Below are 19,770 nucleotides of genomic sequence, written 5' to 3'. Positions count from 1 at the left end.
GCACATCCTAGATCACATGTGACAAACAGTAAAGAGTAATGTGTAGATTTGTGTTGCAGTATGCTCTGTTGTCAGGCTTTACCAGTATAGTAGTGTGTCATATGTGAGACTTTCAGATTCACGTTTGACATGCATTGCTTGACTGTAATGAACGTTATCACTGTGTATGACGTAGCCTCGCTGCTGATCCTCCCTCCATCCGAGAACATTCACATGTGTGCGCTTCGCGAAAGCAACACTTTCAATAATACCGCACACCATTGACATGCGTGCCTGCGCATATCCACAAGCTTGACAACGACATGTGATGTTGTCCATTCAATGTTATCGGACAGCATCTCATTAGCGATAGTTGCCGCCCTCCCGGTACATGCTACATTAATGTAAATTGAGGATTGTGCGACGTCAAAACTGCAACAGGGACACACACATAAGTACACTTCATGCCCAGGCAGGAACTGAACAACGCCCAGGTCCCCGGAATAATTATTCACACCCGTACGCTGGTCTGGCGTACGCAAGCCCACTTTGCGTAGTATAAATAGGATAACGACAATGCCACATGTACCAGTTCTTCCACACTGCTTCAGGTGATATGGCCGCATCCACCTCGCATATCACAATGCGCAATAAAAAAAAGGGATCCATGAGGTGTAAATCATCCTGGCAATCAAAACTACATCTAAATTTTGAACCCTGCTGGCTGTCGTGTTTGGACACAAACCAATGACAGCAGGTGAGCAGTGGGGCCTGCGTGCACAGGGGCTGCAATTGAGCGCGGTGCTGCAGAAGGGATGGGGTACATCAGCCTGGGTGCACAGGTGCAAACAAGCGATGTTGCCGTGAGTAATGATGTGATCTCTGACCTCATTCAGTCACATCTCTCTCTCATTTTAATGACCTGATGGACCGTACTGTAGGCCTGAGCCAGCGGGCAGCACTGCCCTACAGACATGTGGCGTTGGCTTTTGGGGCACTGTAGTGAGCTGATTACTAAGTGTACATGAACACAGGCTTGCCCAACTGCATTGCTTGCGCACATTATCCTTTTAGCATGTGCTCTTCCTTTGTCTGTGAACATTGGCATAATATATTATTATTTACCCTTGTGTATTAAGGTGCACTCCAACTCCTCTTTGAACCACGATTACCACTAACAGTTGGTAGATTGTACTTCAAGAAGGAAGGATGCACTCAACTGGTGTTCTCTCTTAAGCTTCAAATAAACCTTCCTTTACCTTAAGACGTTTCCACCATCATATTATTTCTCCCTTTTCAGACATTGGGTTAGTTGCATGAAAAAGCACGCAGCAAGTGCTCAACCGGTGCTGATACTCTAGCCTTTCTGACGCCTTCCATCGTGGTATCAAGACACCGTCCCTGACCGGATACCTGCTGTGCCACCCTGAGAGCAGCACCCCGGAGTTGGAGCTCGCACCGGCACGTCGTTGGACACACCGGTTGTGGCAGGTGAGCAGTGAAGCCTCGGTGCGCAGGAGCTGCAATTGAGCACAGTGCGGGGGAAGGGGCTGGGATGCAGCAGCCTGGGTGCACAAGTGCAGACAAGCGATGTTGACGTAGATAATAATATAATCTCTGGCCTCATTCCTATCTCTGTTTCATTTGAAGGACTTGCTGGACCGCACTCTTTCTCGCGGACCCCAGCATCCCAGACACACGGGTGAAGGGAGGTGAACAGTGAGGGCTGGGTGCAGTAGGCCGATGCTCTGTCTCCTCCTCCCTCCGTTCTTTTGACTATCCTTCCCCTTCTCCATTCCACCCACTCACTCTCTGTCCCATTCTCACTTTCTTCCTTTCATTCTGACTACCTTTCGTTTTAGGTCTCGCCTACGCAGTGCGCATGCACTGAATAGGAGACCTTTAATCGTCGTGCAGCTCTTTTTACAAAGCACATACTCGTGCTTGTGGTGGAATACGGCTTACGGTAGTGTGCAGCCACGCACCACAAGCATGAGTATGTGCTTTGAAAAAAGAGCAGGATGTGCGATGACACACCCGTTCATCACCAGAGCACTCACTCAAGCATCTCTGAACACCACAGGCGTGCTTTTTTAAATTTTCTTTTAGCACGCGCACACAACTCCCAGGCTTGTTATTTCATTGTATTTATTTTGATGTTTTTAGAGCGCCTAAGTGGCGCCTTACGAGAACTTCAGGGTGCGTGCTGGTATTGCCTCTTTTCTGATGCCAGCTCATGAGCGCGGCTTAAGGCTGCCTCTGGTCTCATGTGGTGAGCCAATGGTGGTGAGTTTTAGGGATAGGAACCTCATACTGTGAGCAGGAGCCAGTGTCACCGGGCAGGGTGCCTTGGGTCAAAGGGCAAGGAGCCTTTAGTCTTGTGCAGAGGGCACTTGCTTGAGACATACAGTGCGCAGGGCTTTAAGTGGGCCAGGTCCCTCCTGGTCTTAGACCTGCCAGCAATTAACCAATAGGTTTTGCATTTACACGAGTTTGAGCTATTGACAATGTAAATAAAAATGCCTTTTATTTTTGTTTTCGTTTTTAAAACATCAATTAAAGGCATTGTCATTTACAATGTCAATAGCTTAAACTCGTGTTAATGCGAGACCTATTGCATTGCAAATGCTTGTTCTCTTGGACATGGCACACATACTTATGTTTATTTTTTCTCTTGCAGGTTTTGTACGCTGCTTCCGGAGGAGTCCCACCCACTTCATTCATGTTTTATTGTTGTTCGAATAAAGTTACGTTTCCATTTATTTGTGTTGTTTTAATAAAAGTTATTTTTTTTACCAATAAATAAGTGAGTGTATGGGTCTTCTTTTTCTGACAACACTTGTCTGTAGTTTATTGTGAAAATCGGCGGTTGATAGTAGGTTATGAGGGAAAACATTTTTAATTTTGCAGTGCACCTACCAAATATAAACCAACAGACTATTACATAAATGAAGCCTGGGTAATTCTACAATGGCAAGGGTTCTATGAGTGTATCACTTTATAACACCATGAGTACTGCCTGTGTAATTTCAGAACCATTAAGGCACTGCCTAGGGCCACCGAGGCTTCAAGGACTGGCGAGGCCCACTCTGCATATTTAAATATTTAACTAAAGCCCCGGAGGTTGCCGACCTCAGTCTTGAGTTGGCCTCGAAGCCCCCCGAACAATTTGCAAACAATACCCAGGGAGGTGTCGATCCCCTGGTCTGCGAAACATCCCTGTGCCCTCCCGCGCCTAATTGACATGTGAGGTTAAGGTCCCCAGTGCTGCACAGACCCCGCAATATAATAATAGGATTGGCCCCGGAACATTACCCACCAGTGGGCTCATTTAAATGAACGGGTGAGACCCCGCTTCATTTTTTTTCTCCATTTTTACCATCCGTATCCACTTTATTGAAGCGATACGAGGTTTTCCTCCTCTCACTTCAACGAGGCAAACAAGAATTTACTATCACAGGGTGGAAGCAATGCTCCTGCCCTGTAATAGCAAACATAAATGTCCCGCGGATGCACACCACAGGACTTTGTATGACCTGCACCCGGGAGGTGGCGCTCCATAGGGCCATGTTGCATTGGTTAATGCATAACTACAGAATTAGTATAAACGCATACTAACACTACTTGCACACGTGTAGTACAGCAACCAGAGTGTAGTGAAGAGGCAGAGGAAGCCCAAAATCAAAAAATATAAATCCTACCAGAGGTAGTATCACATAGTTCGATTAGCCGACGACCCTGGGATAAGTAGAAACAGCTTCACCAAGAAAACAGGTCTTCAGCAGAATGCAAGCAAGCTCAAAATCTTGGTGAGTGCTGCCTTCTTTTTACCTTCTCCCGCTCGTCTCCAAATATATGTAGTTAAGAGGAAGACAGCAGTGGATCCGATAAGTAGATTTATTGCAGGAAAAGAAGACAGCTTAAACAGCCACCAACAGGACTAGACAGCAAGGCAACCGTCTTCTCCAGCAACGTGTACAAACTCCCCAAGATTCCCCTCATGACAGCCCTACATTCTAACATTACATACTTACATTATAGTAGCATTACTTACTAACATTCTACTATGACTTACATTGGAATACTACACAGAGCACATGACTTTACAGCAATGAGCTCATGGTTTCATCCACGTGTCTTGAGACCGGTAGGGGTGAGTAGTTTGCTTCCCACTCCCTATATTGTATAAACGCAAACTAACACTATTTCCACAGGTATGCTACAGCGCCCAAAGCACATACTTTACAGAAATTAGCTCACGGTTTAATTCCAGAGTCTTCAGATCAGTAGGCGTGAGTAGTTTGCTTCCCACTCCCTGTATAGTATAAACGCATACTAACACTACTTACACACTTATACTACAGCGGCCAGTATGCTGCAGCGCCCACAGCCCATCACTTTGCAACAATCAGCTCGGTTTGATCCATGAGTCTTCACACTGGTAGGCGTAAGTACTTCGCTTCCCACTTCCGTTATAGTATAAACGCACTGTAGAGGTCAGTAGTTAGCTTCCCACTCCCTGTATGGTATAAACGCCTACTAACACTACTTCCTCAGGTATGCTACAAACACCAGAGCACATCACTTTACAGCAATGACCTCATGGTTTAGGCTCTCAGTTTCAAACCCAAGTGTAACAGCATCTCATCTCAGCACCATGTCACTCTGAGCAACACTGCACTTTCAGTCCGGTAGGAGTGACTACTTCGCTATGCACTCCCCCACAGAGGTTACAAAGCTCCTATCCTCCTGTTTCCTACTCTTTTTGCCCTTTTTCCCCCTTACTCATTTCAACTGAATCACAAAATGGCTGCCAACATTTCCTAGTTGCAACCGCTCGCACCGCTCGCAGCCAATAAGCAGCAAGCTCTTGCTCATAACGCCTCAGCCAATCAGATGGCATAATTCTCAAATATCGATATCTGTAAATTTCAATATTTCTCCAAAACTAATGAACGGATTTGCACCAAATAAACAAAAGCGTGCTTTCTAGACCAAGACCCTTCTCACGGTCAAATTTGGGGTAATTCCATTCACCCGTTCGACCTGTAGCCTTGTCTAATGTTTCCTACGGAAATTAACATGGAGAAAACACGTTTTGGGACCCCCCTTTTTTCTCAGCTCCCCCTTGACAAATCACCCTCAATCTTTCAACATAGGAGCTGATATGAACAAATAATTAGTTTGGAAACTTTCATGAAGATTCATCAAACAACATCAAAGTTATAAGCAAAACAAAAAATGCTCTTCCTATGGAAACATGGTCCTAACTATAACTATATATATATATATAAATACATATATATATAAATATATATATATATATATATATATATATATATATATATATATATATATATATATATATATATATATATATATATATATATATATATATATATATATATATATAATAAGGACCTATTTTCCATAGGAAATCCACAACATTCTAACATTCTATTTGGAATAACTTTGGCTCCGATTGATGAATCTTCGTGAAATTTTCAAAGCTTTTGGTCAGCTCCGGTCCGCTCCTATCCTGAAAGTCTCGGGATGATTTGTATAGTGGGGGCCGAGAAAAAAGGAGGGTCCCAAAACGTCACGAACTGCTGAACGGAATTACACCAAATTTGGCAAAGAGGTAGTCCTTAGTTCAGACTCATGCCTTTTGCTTAAATGGTGTAAATCTGTTCAGTAGTTCCTGAGAAACTGGCATTTAAAAGTACATATATATCTATGGCCTCGGATGGTCCGCGTACCCTAAGCACAGCCTAAGCGCACCCTGCCGTGCACGAGCTGTATTCTAATTGGCTGTCAACACTCCAAATCAGGAAGTGTTGGCAGCCATCTTGTGCCTCGGTAGAATCGAGGCACAAGAAATCAGCAAAAGAAATGCAAAAATGCAAATAGGGGGCAGGGTAGACACACCCTGACCCCCTAGGCCTGCTCAGGGGGTCCCACAAGGACCCCCAGGGCCAAAAAAAGCATTAAAAAAATTAAAATCGGCGAGATTCGCTCACCCAGTGCAAATTTCGGGCCAAAAAATAAAATGAAGCGCGGGCCCCCGCACTTTTTGGTAATTGGCCCCCAGGGGGCTAAATCCCAGGGTCAATAGTTATGTAGCCCCCCCAGCCCTGTGGACCACCACCCCTGGGGCTTTATTTAATTATCTGCGGGGGGCTCTCAGGCCCCCCCAGCCCCGGGGACCGCCACCCCCTGGGGCTTATTTCAATTGTGTGGGGGGCTCTCAGGCCCCCCAGCCCCGGGGACCGCCACCCCTGGGGCCTCTTAATATTCACTGGGGGTCGCTCAGGTCCCCCCAGCCCCGGGGACCGCCACCCCCGGGGCTTCTTAATATTCGTTCCCCCCCAGCCCGGGGACCATCACCCCCCGGGGCTTCAAGTTTTTTGTTGAGGGGCTCTCAGGCCCCCCCAACCCCGGGGACCGCCACCCCCGGGGCTTAAAAAAACGAATGGTGGGGGGCTCACGGCCCCCACATGCCCCGGGGACTACCACCTCCCTGGGGCTTTAAATATGTAAATTGGGGGGGTCTGTGATGGACCCCCCAGCCCCGGGGACCACCACCCCCCGGGGCTGTGAAACAGGTGGGATGGGGCAGCGCGGCCCCCTCCTGGAGCCCTTGATGGCCCTGGGGACCGCCACCCCCCCAGGGCCGGCTTCTGCAGTGTCCCGGGGTGCCCACCCCCGGGACACTGCCATTTGCAATGTCCCACCCTGTCATTGCAAACTGCTTTGCTATTTGGAAGAGAGAGCAGGAAACCTGTTCTCTCTTCCAAATAGCAAAACAGATTGCTTTTCCACATGGGGAGCAGCATGTTAGCTGCTCCCCATGTGGGAAAGCAATACCGGCTCCCGCAGGATGCGGGGAGCCGGCTAGGACTTTGGGGGGATTGGCGACCCCTCCACAGTCCCCAACGGAGTGGGTCAGCCCCGGGGGATGGGGTCCCCGGGGCTATTAGTGGCCCAGGAGAGGGACAAGGCAGCCCAACGCCCTGGGGGCCAACTAGCCCACCAGGTACTTCTAGTAAGCACCACGGAGCTGCGTTGCAGAGTGTTGTAAAATGGGGCATTGCATCTAAACACCTCTCTGCATCGCATCCTCCTTGTGCATACTGTAGGTACGTGGTGGGCTAGTTGGCCCCCAGGGACCCACAGAATTGAGGAGGAATTAATTCTGTAATTTAAAACGCGCGCCACAGGGTGTGTTTGCAGACATATCACCTCAGGCCATGCCCCCTTCCTTCACCACTGTGCAAACGCGCCCTGTGGCGCGTTTTAAGTTGGGGAATTAATTCTCTTTTAATACTGAGGATCACTGAGGGCCAAATAGCCTAACAGGTATCTCCAGTATGCGCCAGGGAGCTGCGTTGCATACAGGTGCTCAGAGGCCATGCCCCTTTTTACACCTCTCTGCAACGCAGCTCTGTGGCACTAACTGGAGGTACCTAGTGGGCTAGTTTGACCCTAGGGACCCTTAGGATTGAAGGGGACTTAATCTCTCAACTTAGAACGGTGACAGGACGCGTTTACACAGTGGTGAAGGGAGGGGACAGGGCCTGATGTGATGTGTGCAAACACGCCCTGTGGCGCATTTTAAGTTGGGGAAAAAATTCCACTTCAAACCTGAGGGACCATGGGGGCCAAGTAGCCCACCAGGTGCTTACAGGAAGCGCCACTGCGCTGCGTTGCAGAGAGGTGGTGCAGGCCGTGCCCCTTTTTACATCTCTCCTGCTACGCAGCTCTGTGGCGCTTACTGGATGTACTACGAATTCTGATTTTCTCACCTGTTATCAGGAGAGACCTCAGTGCTGCATCTTTTAGCCCAGCACTGATCCTGAAAAGTAATTCTAACCGTACTTACCAGTAACTTGTATTTCCTTCCATAGTAATCCATTGTCTGATTTTCACCTGAAAAGTTTCTAAGTGTTTTTTTTCACAAACTAAAAATATTCCTAAAAAATCGCCTGTATGACTTAAACGCATTCTTTCAACTGTTTATAGGAGATGCACCAGTGCTGGATCCAGGATCCACCACTGAGTAAGAAAAAGTAACCATAACACTACTTACCTGGTAAGTGAATTTTGTTCCATAGGGAAACATTGACTGGTTTCACTTGGAAATTCTTCTGTGTGTGGAGTTTTGGAACTTTAAAATATTCCTATAAAATCAGCAGAATTATGAATTCCATTTACTCACCAGTTATCAGGAGAGACCTCACTGCTGCATCTTTGAGCCCAGTACTGATCCTGAAAAGTAATTCTAACTTTACTTACCAGTAACTTGAATTTCCTTCCATAGGCTAACATTGACTGGTTTCACTTGGAAATTCTTCTAAGTGTGGAGTTTTGGAACTTTTAAATATTCACCTAAAATCATCCGAACAACGAATTCCGATTTACTCACCTGTTATCAGGAGAGAACCCAGTGCTGCATCTTTTAGCCCAGCACTGATCCTGAAAAGTAATTCTAACCATACTTACCAGTAACTTGTTTTTCCTTCCGTAGGAATCCATTGTCTGGTTTTCACTTGAAAAGTTTCTAAGTGTCTATTTTCACAAACTAAAAATATTCCTAAAAAATCGCCTGTATGACTTAAACACATTCTCTCAACTGTTTACAGGAGATGCCCCAGTGCAGGATCCAGGATATACCACTGAGTAAGAAAAAGTAACGATAACACTACTTACCTGCTAAGTGAATTTCCTCCCATAGGATAACAATGGTGATTCTATGTGAAAAAGTTTCTAAGTGTCAACTTTTAAAATACAATAATATTCCTTAAAAAACACTAGTGTAACCAAAATGCTTTTACTCAACTGTTTACAGGAGATGTCCCAGGACGGAATCTAGGATCCAGTCATGTGGTTAGAAAAATAATCCATAAAGTAACTAATTCCATTTAACTAGCAATTCACATTGGGCTCAATGTTGCATTGTATCTGAAATTGTGTTGCGCATTGCAACAACTGTAACTACTGTTTTTGAAAGTCTATTGCCTATTTGCAAAGTATTAAAACTAAAGTAATTCATTCGGAGAAAGTATATTTTGTAATGTAATGTATAATGTAATTATAATGTAATTTAAATAAAAAAATATCTAAAAATAAATAGTTTAAAAAAATGTAGTAAATCAGTATAAAAAAATATATATAACAATTAATACATTTAAAAATTGTCATTTACAAAACCTTTGAAATTCAATGAAAAAAACATAGGTTTCAGACATGTTATAGTTAGGAATTAATAATTAAAAAACCTTTGAATTTCACTGAAAAAACCATAGGTTTCAGACATGTTATAGTTAGGAATTAGCATTTAAAAAACCTTAGAAATTCACTGAAAAAACCATAGGTTTCAGGGGTGTTATAGTTAGCAGGAAATTTCACTCGTACAAAACCATTGAAATTCCTCCGTTATAGTTAATTCTACTAACTATAACTCGCGCGCCCACAATCCACTGCTGATGATGTCACATATTACATCATTCATGACATGGTCAGTGACATCACTGATGACATCTCAAATGACATCACTGATGACATCATCCACGTGACAATCTGATACACCTCATCATACACTAGTATAACCTTTCAACACTCATTATAAAATATGGAGTAGCATATTTGAAACCATTGACACACCAATACAAGTTTCTACAAACCCACTCAGTGATTCCTACATCTACACACACATCTAAACACTTACCTATAGATTCACTCATACATGCTAACAAAGATCAATAGAACATTACTAAATATACTTTTATACCTACATCGACATTACACACCAGCACACATCCTATTCACTTATGCAGTCATCCTACTCACTTATGCAAACAATTGATCATACTTACATTTACTAAGCTACACACTTATACAAACACCACTTCATTTATTCATATAGATAGTAACTCATACTTAGTGTGTTATAAAATCACTATTGCAAGTATACAGTTATCAACACAGTAACTCATACAATCACTGAGTGTTAAGTATACTTATTTATAAACCACAACTGTCACATACACTGTCTTTTATATTTCTACTTTGTTAGACATGCATCATTGAGAAATATATTTACTCCTCACCACTCCCATAAAGAGATTCACTCACCCAAACAAGTGTTTCCACGTGCAGTCTTAACTCATATACCTACTAAATCAACTATTTATACATCTTTGGACAGTCACACACCTCCCATCCACCCACACACACATTCACTATCCTATACAAATACTCACTTAAATAATTAATACTAATATAGACTTTACATAGCTAGTAACCAACTTATGTAGTAGTTTACACAACAAGAGATAAAGTGAAACAGATATTCACACAGTTTAACCCCTTCGCTGCCAGGCCTTTTCCCCCTCCTGTGCCAGGCCTTTTTTTTGGCTATTTGGGGTAGTGCGCGCTTAGGCCCCTGTAACTTTTTGACCGCATTAGGTAGCCACGCCAAATTTGCGTCCTTTTCTTCCAACATCATGGGGATTCTAAAGGTACTCAGGGTTTGTGGATTCCCCTGGAGGGGTCACAGAAAAGAGCCAAAATACAGCAACATTTTGGGGTTTTTTGGAAAAATTGGAAAAACGGGCTGCAAATGAAAGCATCTGGGTTTTTCCCTGCAAATGTTATCAAAAAAGGGTTTGTGGGGTTGAAATCACCATTTTCCCAGCTTTTCGGGGATACTTGACTTTTGTCATAAACCCAAACATTATTACACAGTTTTGGCATTTTTCTGGGACATAGCCTATTTTTGCAATTTTTTGTGCTTTTGACCTCCTTCCAGTTAGTGGCAGAAATGGGTACAAAAGCAATAGTGGATCCTGGAAAGCTATACAAAGAAGACAACATTCTGAATTCAGCAAGGGGTCATTTGTGTAGATCCATCAAGGTTTTTTTATAGAAACAAACAGTTAAATGTAGGATAAATTGAAATTTAGTTGAAAAAAACAGCCTTTTGTGTCAACGTTTTCACCTGTAACTTCTTCTAATTATGACAGCTCTTTGAAAGCAATATACCGTTGCATCCGCTGGACATTACTGGTTGTGGGGATATATAGGACTTGTAGGTTCACCAAGAACCCGACGAACCCAGAGCCAAAAACTGAGTAGTAACTTGCAATGGTTTTTTATTATGTACCGGGTATATAGTAATTATTCTGTAAAAAAGTGTACATGGAAAAATCGGTATGAAAGACACCTATATATTTCTGAAATGGGAACAAAATATAGAGTTTAGAAACAGTAGATTTTTGCACATTTCTGAAATTGGGAATACTCATACTAGCATGAGAATTATCAGTCATTTTTTAGAATGACTTCTTTTTTGCACAATATCTTTCATTTGGAAAGCAGAAATGCATGGAAAGTCAATAGATAATAACAGTTCCTTTACAAATCTGAATTACCCTACGTCTCCCGATAAAAATGGTACCTCACTTGTGTGGGTAGGCATAGTGCCCACGACAGGAAACGGCGCAAAACGCAACGTGGTCACACCACATTTTCACAATGCAAAATTACCCTTTTTTTGCAAAGTGCCTAGCTCTAGTTTTTGAACCCTAGCTCTGCGGGCACCTTGGGAAACCTAGCAAACCTATACATTTTTAAAAACTAGACAACCAGGGGAATCCAGGATGGGGTGACTTGACTGCCTCCCACCAGGGTCTGTTACCCAGAATCCCTTGCAAACCTAAAAAATTGTCCAAAAAACCACATTTTCCACACATTTCTGTCGTGGAAAGTTCCGGAATCTGCGTGGATCCACAAATTTCCACCCACCCCGCGTTCCCCAAAATCTTACAAGAAAAACGGTACCTCACTTGTGTGGGTCGGCCTAGTGCCCGCGACAGGAAACGGCGCAAAACGCAACCTGGTCACACCTCAATTTCGCAGTGAAAAATGACCCTTTTTTGGAAAAATGACTAGCAGTAGTTTTTGAACCCTAGCTCTGCGGGCACCTTGGGAAACCTAGAAAACCTATACATTTTTGAAAACTAGACACCCAGGGGAATCCAGGATGGGGTGACTTGACTGGCTCCCACCAGGGTCTGTTACCCAGAATCCCTTGCAAACCTAAAAAATTGTCAAAAAAAACATATATTCCCCAAATTTCTGTCGTGGAAAGTTCCAGAATCTGCGTGGATCCACAAATTTCCACCCACCCCGCATTCCCCAAAGTCTTACGAGAAAAACGGTACCTCACTTGTGTGGGTCCGCCTAGTGCCCGCGACAGGAAACGGCGCAAAACGCAACTTGGTCACACCTCAATTTTGCAGTGAAAAATGACCCTTTTTTGGAAAAATGACTAGCTGTAGTTTTTGAACCCTAGCTCTGCGGGCACCTTGGGAAACCTAGCAAACCTATACATTTTTGAAAACTAGACACCCAGGGGAATCCAGGATGGGGTGACTTGACTGCCTCCCACCAGGGTCTGTTACCCAGAATCCCTTGCAAACCTAAAAAATTGTCAAAAAAAACACATTTTCCACACATTTCTGTCGTGGAAAGTTCCGGAATCTGCGTGGATCCACAAATTTCCACCCACCCCGCGTTCCCCAAAGTCTCACGAGAAAAACGGTACCTCACTTGTGTGGGTCGGCCTAGTGCCCGCGACAAGAAATGGCGCAAAACGCAACCTGGTCACACCTCAATTTCGCAGTGAAAAATGACCCTTTTTTGGAAAAATGACTAGCTGTAGTTTTTGAACCCTAGCTCTGCGGGCACCTTGGGAAACCTAGCAAACCTATACATTTTTGAAAACTAGACACCCAGGGGAATCCAGGATGGGGTGACTTGACTGCCTCCCACCAGGGTCTGTTACTGAGAATCCCTTGCAAACCTAAAAAATTGTCCAAAAAAACACATTTTCCCCACATTTCTGTCATGGAAAGTTCCGGAATCTGCGTGGATCCACAAATTTCCACCCACCCCGCGTTCCCAAAAGTCTTACGAGAAAAACGGTACCTCACTTGTGTGGGTCGGCCTAGTGCCCGCGACAGGAAACGGCGCAAAACGCAACCTGGTCACACCTCAATTTCGCAGTGAAAAATGACCCTTTTTTGGAAAAATGACTAGCTGTAGTTTTTGAACCCTAGCTCTGCGGGCACCTTGGGAAACCTAGCAAACCTATACATTTTTGAAAACTAAACACCCAGGGGAATCCAGGATGGGGTGACTTGACTGCCTCCCACCAGGGTCTGTTACCCAGAATCCCTTGCAAACCTAAAAAATTGTCCAAAAAAACACATTTTCCCCACATTTCTGTCGTGGAAAGTTCTGGAATCTGCGTGGATCCACAAATTTCCACCCTCCCCGCGTTACCCAAAGTCTTACGAGAAAAACGGTACCTCACTTGTGTGGGTCGGCCTAGTGCCCGTGGCAGGAAACGGCGCAAAACGCAACCTGGTCACACCTCAATTTCGCAGTGAAAAATGACCCTTTTTTGGAAAAATGACTAGCTGTAGTTTTTGAACCCTAGCTCTGCGGGCACCTTAGGAAACCTAGCAAACCTATACATGTTTGAAAACTAGACACCCAGGGGAATCCAGGATGGGGTGACTTGACTGGCTCCCACCAGGGTCTGTTACCCAGAATCCCTTGCAAACCTAAATAATTGTAAAAAAAAACACATTTTCCCCACATTTCTGTCTTGGAAAGTTCCGGAATCTGCGTGGATCCACAAATTTCCACCCACCCCGTGTTCCCCAAAGTCTTACGAGAAAAACAGTACCTCACTTGTGTGGGTCGGCCTAGTGCCCGCGACAGGAAACGGCGCAAAACGCAACCTGGTCACACCTCAATTTCGCAGTGAAAAATGACCCTTTTTTGGAAAAATGACTAGCTGTAGTTTTTGACCCCTAGCTCTGCGGGCACCTTGGGAAACCTAGCAAACCTATACATTTTTGAAAACTAGACACCCAGGGGAGTCCAGGATGGGGTGACTTGACTGCCTCACACCAGGGTCTGTTACCCAGAATCCCTTGCAAACCTAAAAAATTGTCCAAAAAAACACATTTTCCCCACATTTCTGTCGTGGAAAGTTCTGGAATCTGCGTGGATCCACAAATTTCCACCCACTCCCCGTTCCCCAAAGTCTTACGAGAAAAACGGTACCTCACTTGTGTGGGTCGGCCTAGTGCCTACGACAGGAAACGGCGCAAAACGCAACCTGGTCACACCTCAATTTCGCAGTGAAAAATGACCCTTTTTTGGAAAAATGACTAGCTGTAGTTTTTGAACCCTTAGCTCTGCGGGCACCTTGGGAAACCTAGTAAACCTATACATTTTTGAAAACTAGACACCCAGGGGAATCCAGGATGGGGTGACTTGAGTGCCTCCCACCAGGGTCTGTTACCCAGAATCCCTTGCAAACCTAAAAAATTGTCAAAAAAAACACATTTTCCCCATATTTCTGTCGTGGAAAGTTCCGGAATCTGCGTGGATCCACAAATTTCCACCAACCCCGCGTTCCCCAAAGTCTTACGAGAAAAACGGTACCTCACTTGTGTGGGTCGGCCTAGTGCCCGCGACAGGAAACGGCGCAAAACATAGTGAGGTGACATCAAAATTGCCTATCTCAAAACCACCTGGTTTTGCAAAGGGGGTCTCTTGGGTTTTTGGCCCGGTGCACGGCGGCCATCTAGGGAAACCTACCAAACCCATACATTTCTGAACACTAGACACCTGGAGGCTTTCAGGGAGGTATGGCTTGCGTGGATCCCCCAACGTTTCCTTACCCAGAATCCCCCGCAAACCTCAATTTTAGCTGAAAAAATCACCTTTTTCACACTTTTTTGTGTGGGAAAGTTGTGGCATCACCAGGCTGACTCAAATTTCACACCTCCCAGCGTTCCCCTGGGTCTCCCGGTAAAAATGGTGCCTCACTTGTGTGGGAGGCCCAAGTACCCGCGACAGGCAAGGGCCCAAAACGTAGTGATGCGACATCAACATTGCCTATCTCAAAACCACCTGGTTTTGCAAGGGGGGTCTCTTGGGTTTTTGGCCCGGGGCACGGCGGCCATCTAGGGAAACCTACCAAACCCATACATTTCTGAAAACTAGACACCTGGGGGCTTCCAGGGAGGTATGGCTTGCATGGATCCCCCAACGTTTCCATACCCAGAATCCCCTGCAAACCTCAATTTTAGCTGAAAAAATCACTTTTTTCACACTTTTTTGTGTGGGAAAGTTGTGGCATCACCGGGCTCACTCATTTCATTTCATAAGGCTTTATTCGAACAATAAGTAAGTTCATAAAAGCACACAATACAACAGAAATTTGTTATAAATACAGAGGCAGAAAATTCATCAAGATAAAAAACATTTAAAAAAGCATACTTTTCCTAGGATTAATGGATTTAAGAAGAAAAGTAGCCGTATAAAAACATACTACCGGATGATGTAAATTAAAAAGTAGACACATACAGTCACGTATAGTTCTGACTTCATATTTTAAAAACAGGGGTTACAGATAAGCTATCCGGAAGTGTTTATACAATTGACAAAGCAGAAGAAAGTGCACAGTGCTTTGGGAAGTGGAGTTATCACATGAACATGGACCAACAGGATGTAAATTCATAATCGGGAAGGCAACAAGGTTGTGGACAACTCCCATTCTAAATCTGGTCAACACAAACCGATGTGCCTTCCAAGTTATTTGAGACAGATAGGGTTGAAAGCCCACAACTTCATTTAAATCATGATAAAAAATATAAGATGAAAGATTGGAGCTGTTCTGATGTCTCTTAATAGCAGCCTGTTGTAAAAAACGCTGCTTGAGATCAGTTTTAGACAACATATCTGCCCCGTGATGATCCGCTAGGATGTCGATGTTAAAGACCACCCGAAAGCTATCAATAGCATACTTCAACCACTGAATCCTTGTAAAATGGTCCAAAGTAAGACAGTCAGAGATGAGAGCTCTACACAAGGAAGTCTCTTCTTTAATCCAAATGGAGCGCCATAGGAGCAAAGGTCTAAGGGGGGTCAAATCGGAGAGATGGCAAATACCCAATTCGTTATGCACTAAGGTGTTCGAGACAGAGCTTGGCAGACACAAAAGTTTTTTCAAAAATACGTTCTCTTCAACCTGAAGAGAACCTGCCGGGGCATAGCCCCATATGCCTGCTCCGTACAATGCAATTGAGACACACTGTGACTGATAAATTTTCAGCATGTCGCTTATCCGCCTATCTCCTAATTTGGTAGCCATAGTAAAAATTCCAAAGGCACTCCTGGCCATTTTAGACCGTACATTCTTAAGTTCAATTGCCCAGGTGTTTTTATTTGAAAAAGTAACCCCCAAATATGAAAAATTATCAACAACCTGGACCTTTTGACCCTCTATGAAAAAAGAGGGTTGTTTCTTTCCAATCCTATGGCCGCATTCCATAACATAGGTTTTGGATTTGTTTAAAACTAGCTTTCTGCTTTTGATAAATTGCATGAAACCATCCAACAACAATTGAAGACCGTATGGTGTACGTGAAATTAAAACCGCGTCATCCGCGTAGAGTAACACGGGAACATATTCATTATTAATTTTGGGAGCATCCACTGCAAGAGATTTAAGGAAGGATTCAATTTCATTGATAAAAAGAATGAAAAGCAATGGGGCTAGCACACAACCCTGGCGAATTCCACGCCCAATCTTAAACATAGGTGTACATTCGCCTTATGACCCAAAACGGACACAGGCTCTTAATTTAGAATATAGGCGTGCAAGAAAGAAGATAATACCCTCTGGGGCCCCCATTTCTAACAGCTTTTCCCAAAGAATGCCGTGGTCCACCAGATCAAAGGCACTGCTGAGATCCGCAAAGCAAAGGTAAATAGTGCCAGTCTTTGCCAGGGTATATTTACCAACCAGCAGTTCTAAATTTAAACATTGCTCTATCGTTCCGCGACCCTTCCTAAAGCCAAACTGGCTCTCTGCTAAAATGCCATTTTCTTCGACCCATTCCTCCAATCTCACCATGAGCACTCGGCTCATGACTTTAACAGAAGAGTCCAACAGGGAGATTGGTCGGTAATTCTTGGCTTCCCCGCGATTACCTTTCTTGAATATTGGGATTAAAATGGATTCTTCCCATGTCGGGGGCATCTTATTTCTGACAGCTGCGTTAAAAATATTAGTAAGCAGAGGCCCCCAAATTTCTGGGACCAATTTATACACATCAATTGGGACCACGTCTGGGCCTTGTGCTTTCCCCCCCTTACTGTCCCGTATACTGTCTAAAACCTCTTGAACCGTAAAATTTAATGGGATATGCGGCCATTGTTTCCCTGAAATTTGCGCTCCAACGTCAGGCTGGAAAATTTTAGAAAAATGCGTAATCCAATCTGCCTGCATAACATAGGAGGTTAGTTCTGGAATTTTGTCATCTTTGAGAAATGGGGAGTTGACAGTTTTCCAGAATCGGGAACAATTATTCAATTCAGCTGCCATGGACAAATTTTCCCAGGCCTCTTGCCGAAGTTCCACTTTCCTTTTTTTAAGGGTTTCGTTGTATCTGGCTCTTAGATCTATGACCAGTCCCTTATCTCTGGGTTTGACAGATAGAGCAGATTTCAGCTCCCTCAAGGCCGAGGTGCAAGATGAATTAAACCAGCCCCGCGGTTGGTCCTCTTTATGTTTACGGGTACCTGTGAGTTTTAGGTTAATGGCCGCATTAATACTAATAAAATGTTCAATTGAGGAAGAAGTACATAAATTATCTTCGAGAATCGCGGTAATATGTACCAGGGAACTGGTTATGATGGAATCAGACGTAATGTCTGCCTTATCCCCCTTTCACCTGAGTCTTGTACCATTAGGGCGCTCTGCCTCTATACTATAAATAGTACGGCCGGGGATACTAACATCATCCTTTTCCCACAACTTAGCCTTTACTACCAGGCAGTTGTGGTCACTTAATTGAATATCTATTACCTTTGGGGCCGTGAGCAAAACCTCCAGGCCCGTGGAAATGCAGATAAAATCTATTACAGAGTTCATACTAATCCGCAAACATTAGTCTCAGAGAAAGGGCAGGTGGTAATATTAAAATCCCCTACCAGGAGCAAATCAAAGACTTCATTGGAGTCCTTATACAACTCTTCTAGTGCTTTGGAAAGGTCTTTGACCAGCTGATCCCTGGAGTCATTAAAACAATTGTTGTAAAAATTGATTAAAAGAATGTTCCTACCTCCTTTTATTTGCAGCCATAAAATCTGGGAATAAACCCCAACTTGTACATATTTGATAACTGATAAAGGGGCTTTAACTGAAATCAAAACAAGTAGACCTCCCTTGGCTCTACCTGAAACCGAGCCAATAGCAGGAAGCTGGTATGAGTTAAAACCACTATAACCTTTAAAATCAGTACACCAAGTTTCCTGTAAACAAATAATGTCAAAGAGATCCAAGAATTCCATCCACCCCAGACTATCTGTTTTTGATTGGATCCCAGCAATATTCCAACTTACAATGTAACACTCAGGTGAGGTGTGGGTACCTGTCCCCAAATTTATACCAAAGCTATCCTGTTGAGAAGGGGCAACATTTAAAATCTCGTCTTCTGACACAGGGTTACCCGGTATATTTCCCATTACGGCTGGGGGCAGACAGACTACAGGGATTTCCGCCACCAACCCTGATAAACAAATTTTCGGGCCAATTTTCAACAAGCCTAGGTTCCCTGGAGGTTCTTCTGTAGGACCTGAGGCGGCACCCTTCTCCTGTCAATCATTTTGGTCCAATCCACTCAGACATTGATAACGGTTAGCAGTAGCTACCTCGGTGTTTATCAGACTAAGGCCCTCGTCTCCCATCATTATCCCTCCCCTCCGCTGCAATGGGAGGTGCTCATTATGTTGCCTATAGAAAAAGCCAATGGGACGGAGTACGATACCCTGGTCAGTGCTGGGACGGGACGTGGCGCGAATCAGAGCTGTCGTTGCTAGGTGAGGGTTACTAAAATTTATGATAACACAATCACCAGGAATGTTTTTGGGGGACATTCCAATCCAATTTGTTCTGGTGGTAACCAGGATCTGATCCGCCATAGCCACAGGAAAACCGCATTCACGGTTGAGCCAAGCCACGGTTTTATTCTTAAGGGAATCATGGGATTCCACAGTAGAATTAGGCCCGTCCTGTCTGATAGCTGGCACGTTGGTCAAATCTGCCACATAAGGTGCGCAGTCGGGTGGCAGATTAGGTTGGGGGAGGCGATTATCATTAAACCTCCCTCTTCTTAAAAACCTATTCGTGTTCCCCGTGTCATGAATAATTATATTAGTCGGGGCACCGTTAGCTGGAGTAGCACTAGATGTATCCCCGGGGGCGCATTGTGTGGCATTACCAGCAAACCCCCTCCGATCATTACTTGGAATAATCCCTTTAGTTGACTGAGTGGGAGAAATAGAACCCATGCATGTTTGACCGGTACTTTTTAAGGTTTTAGATTGTTGCACCTGTTGGCCCATTAAATCCCCGGTCTCCCCCACCACAACGATCGATGTGGAGCTGTTATGGGATTTAAATCCCTGTTGCACCAGTTCACCCAATCTGTTCACTTCCCTGGATACAGCCTCGAGTTTATCTAAGAGCGGTATGATAATTTTGTCTAGCTTGCTATCAATCATACCGATTAACATGTCGAGCTGAGCTGGTGCTAGTATCATTTGGATAGGGTTATCTCCATTGTCTAGACAGGTATGCTCAGGGGAGCCAGCATTAGTGACCGTGTTCTTTTTGCTTTTGCGGCCCCCCTTTTTGGGTTG

Source organism: Triturus cristatus, chromosome 6 (genome assembly GCF_964204655.1).
Source record: "Triturus cristatus chromosome 6, aTriCri1.1, whole genome shotgun sequence".
Lineage (NCBI taxonomy): Eukaryota > Metazoa > Chordata > Amphibia > Caudata > Salamandridae > Triturus > Triturus cristatus.
This window is presented reverse-complemented; position numbering follows the sequence as displayed.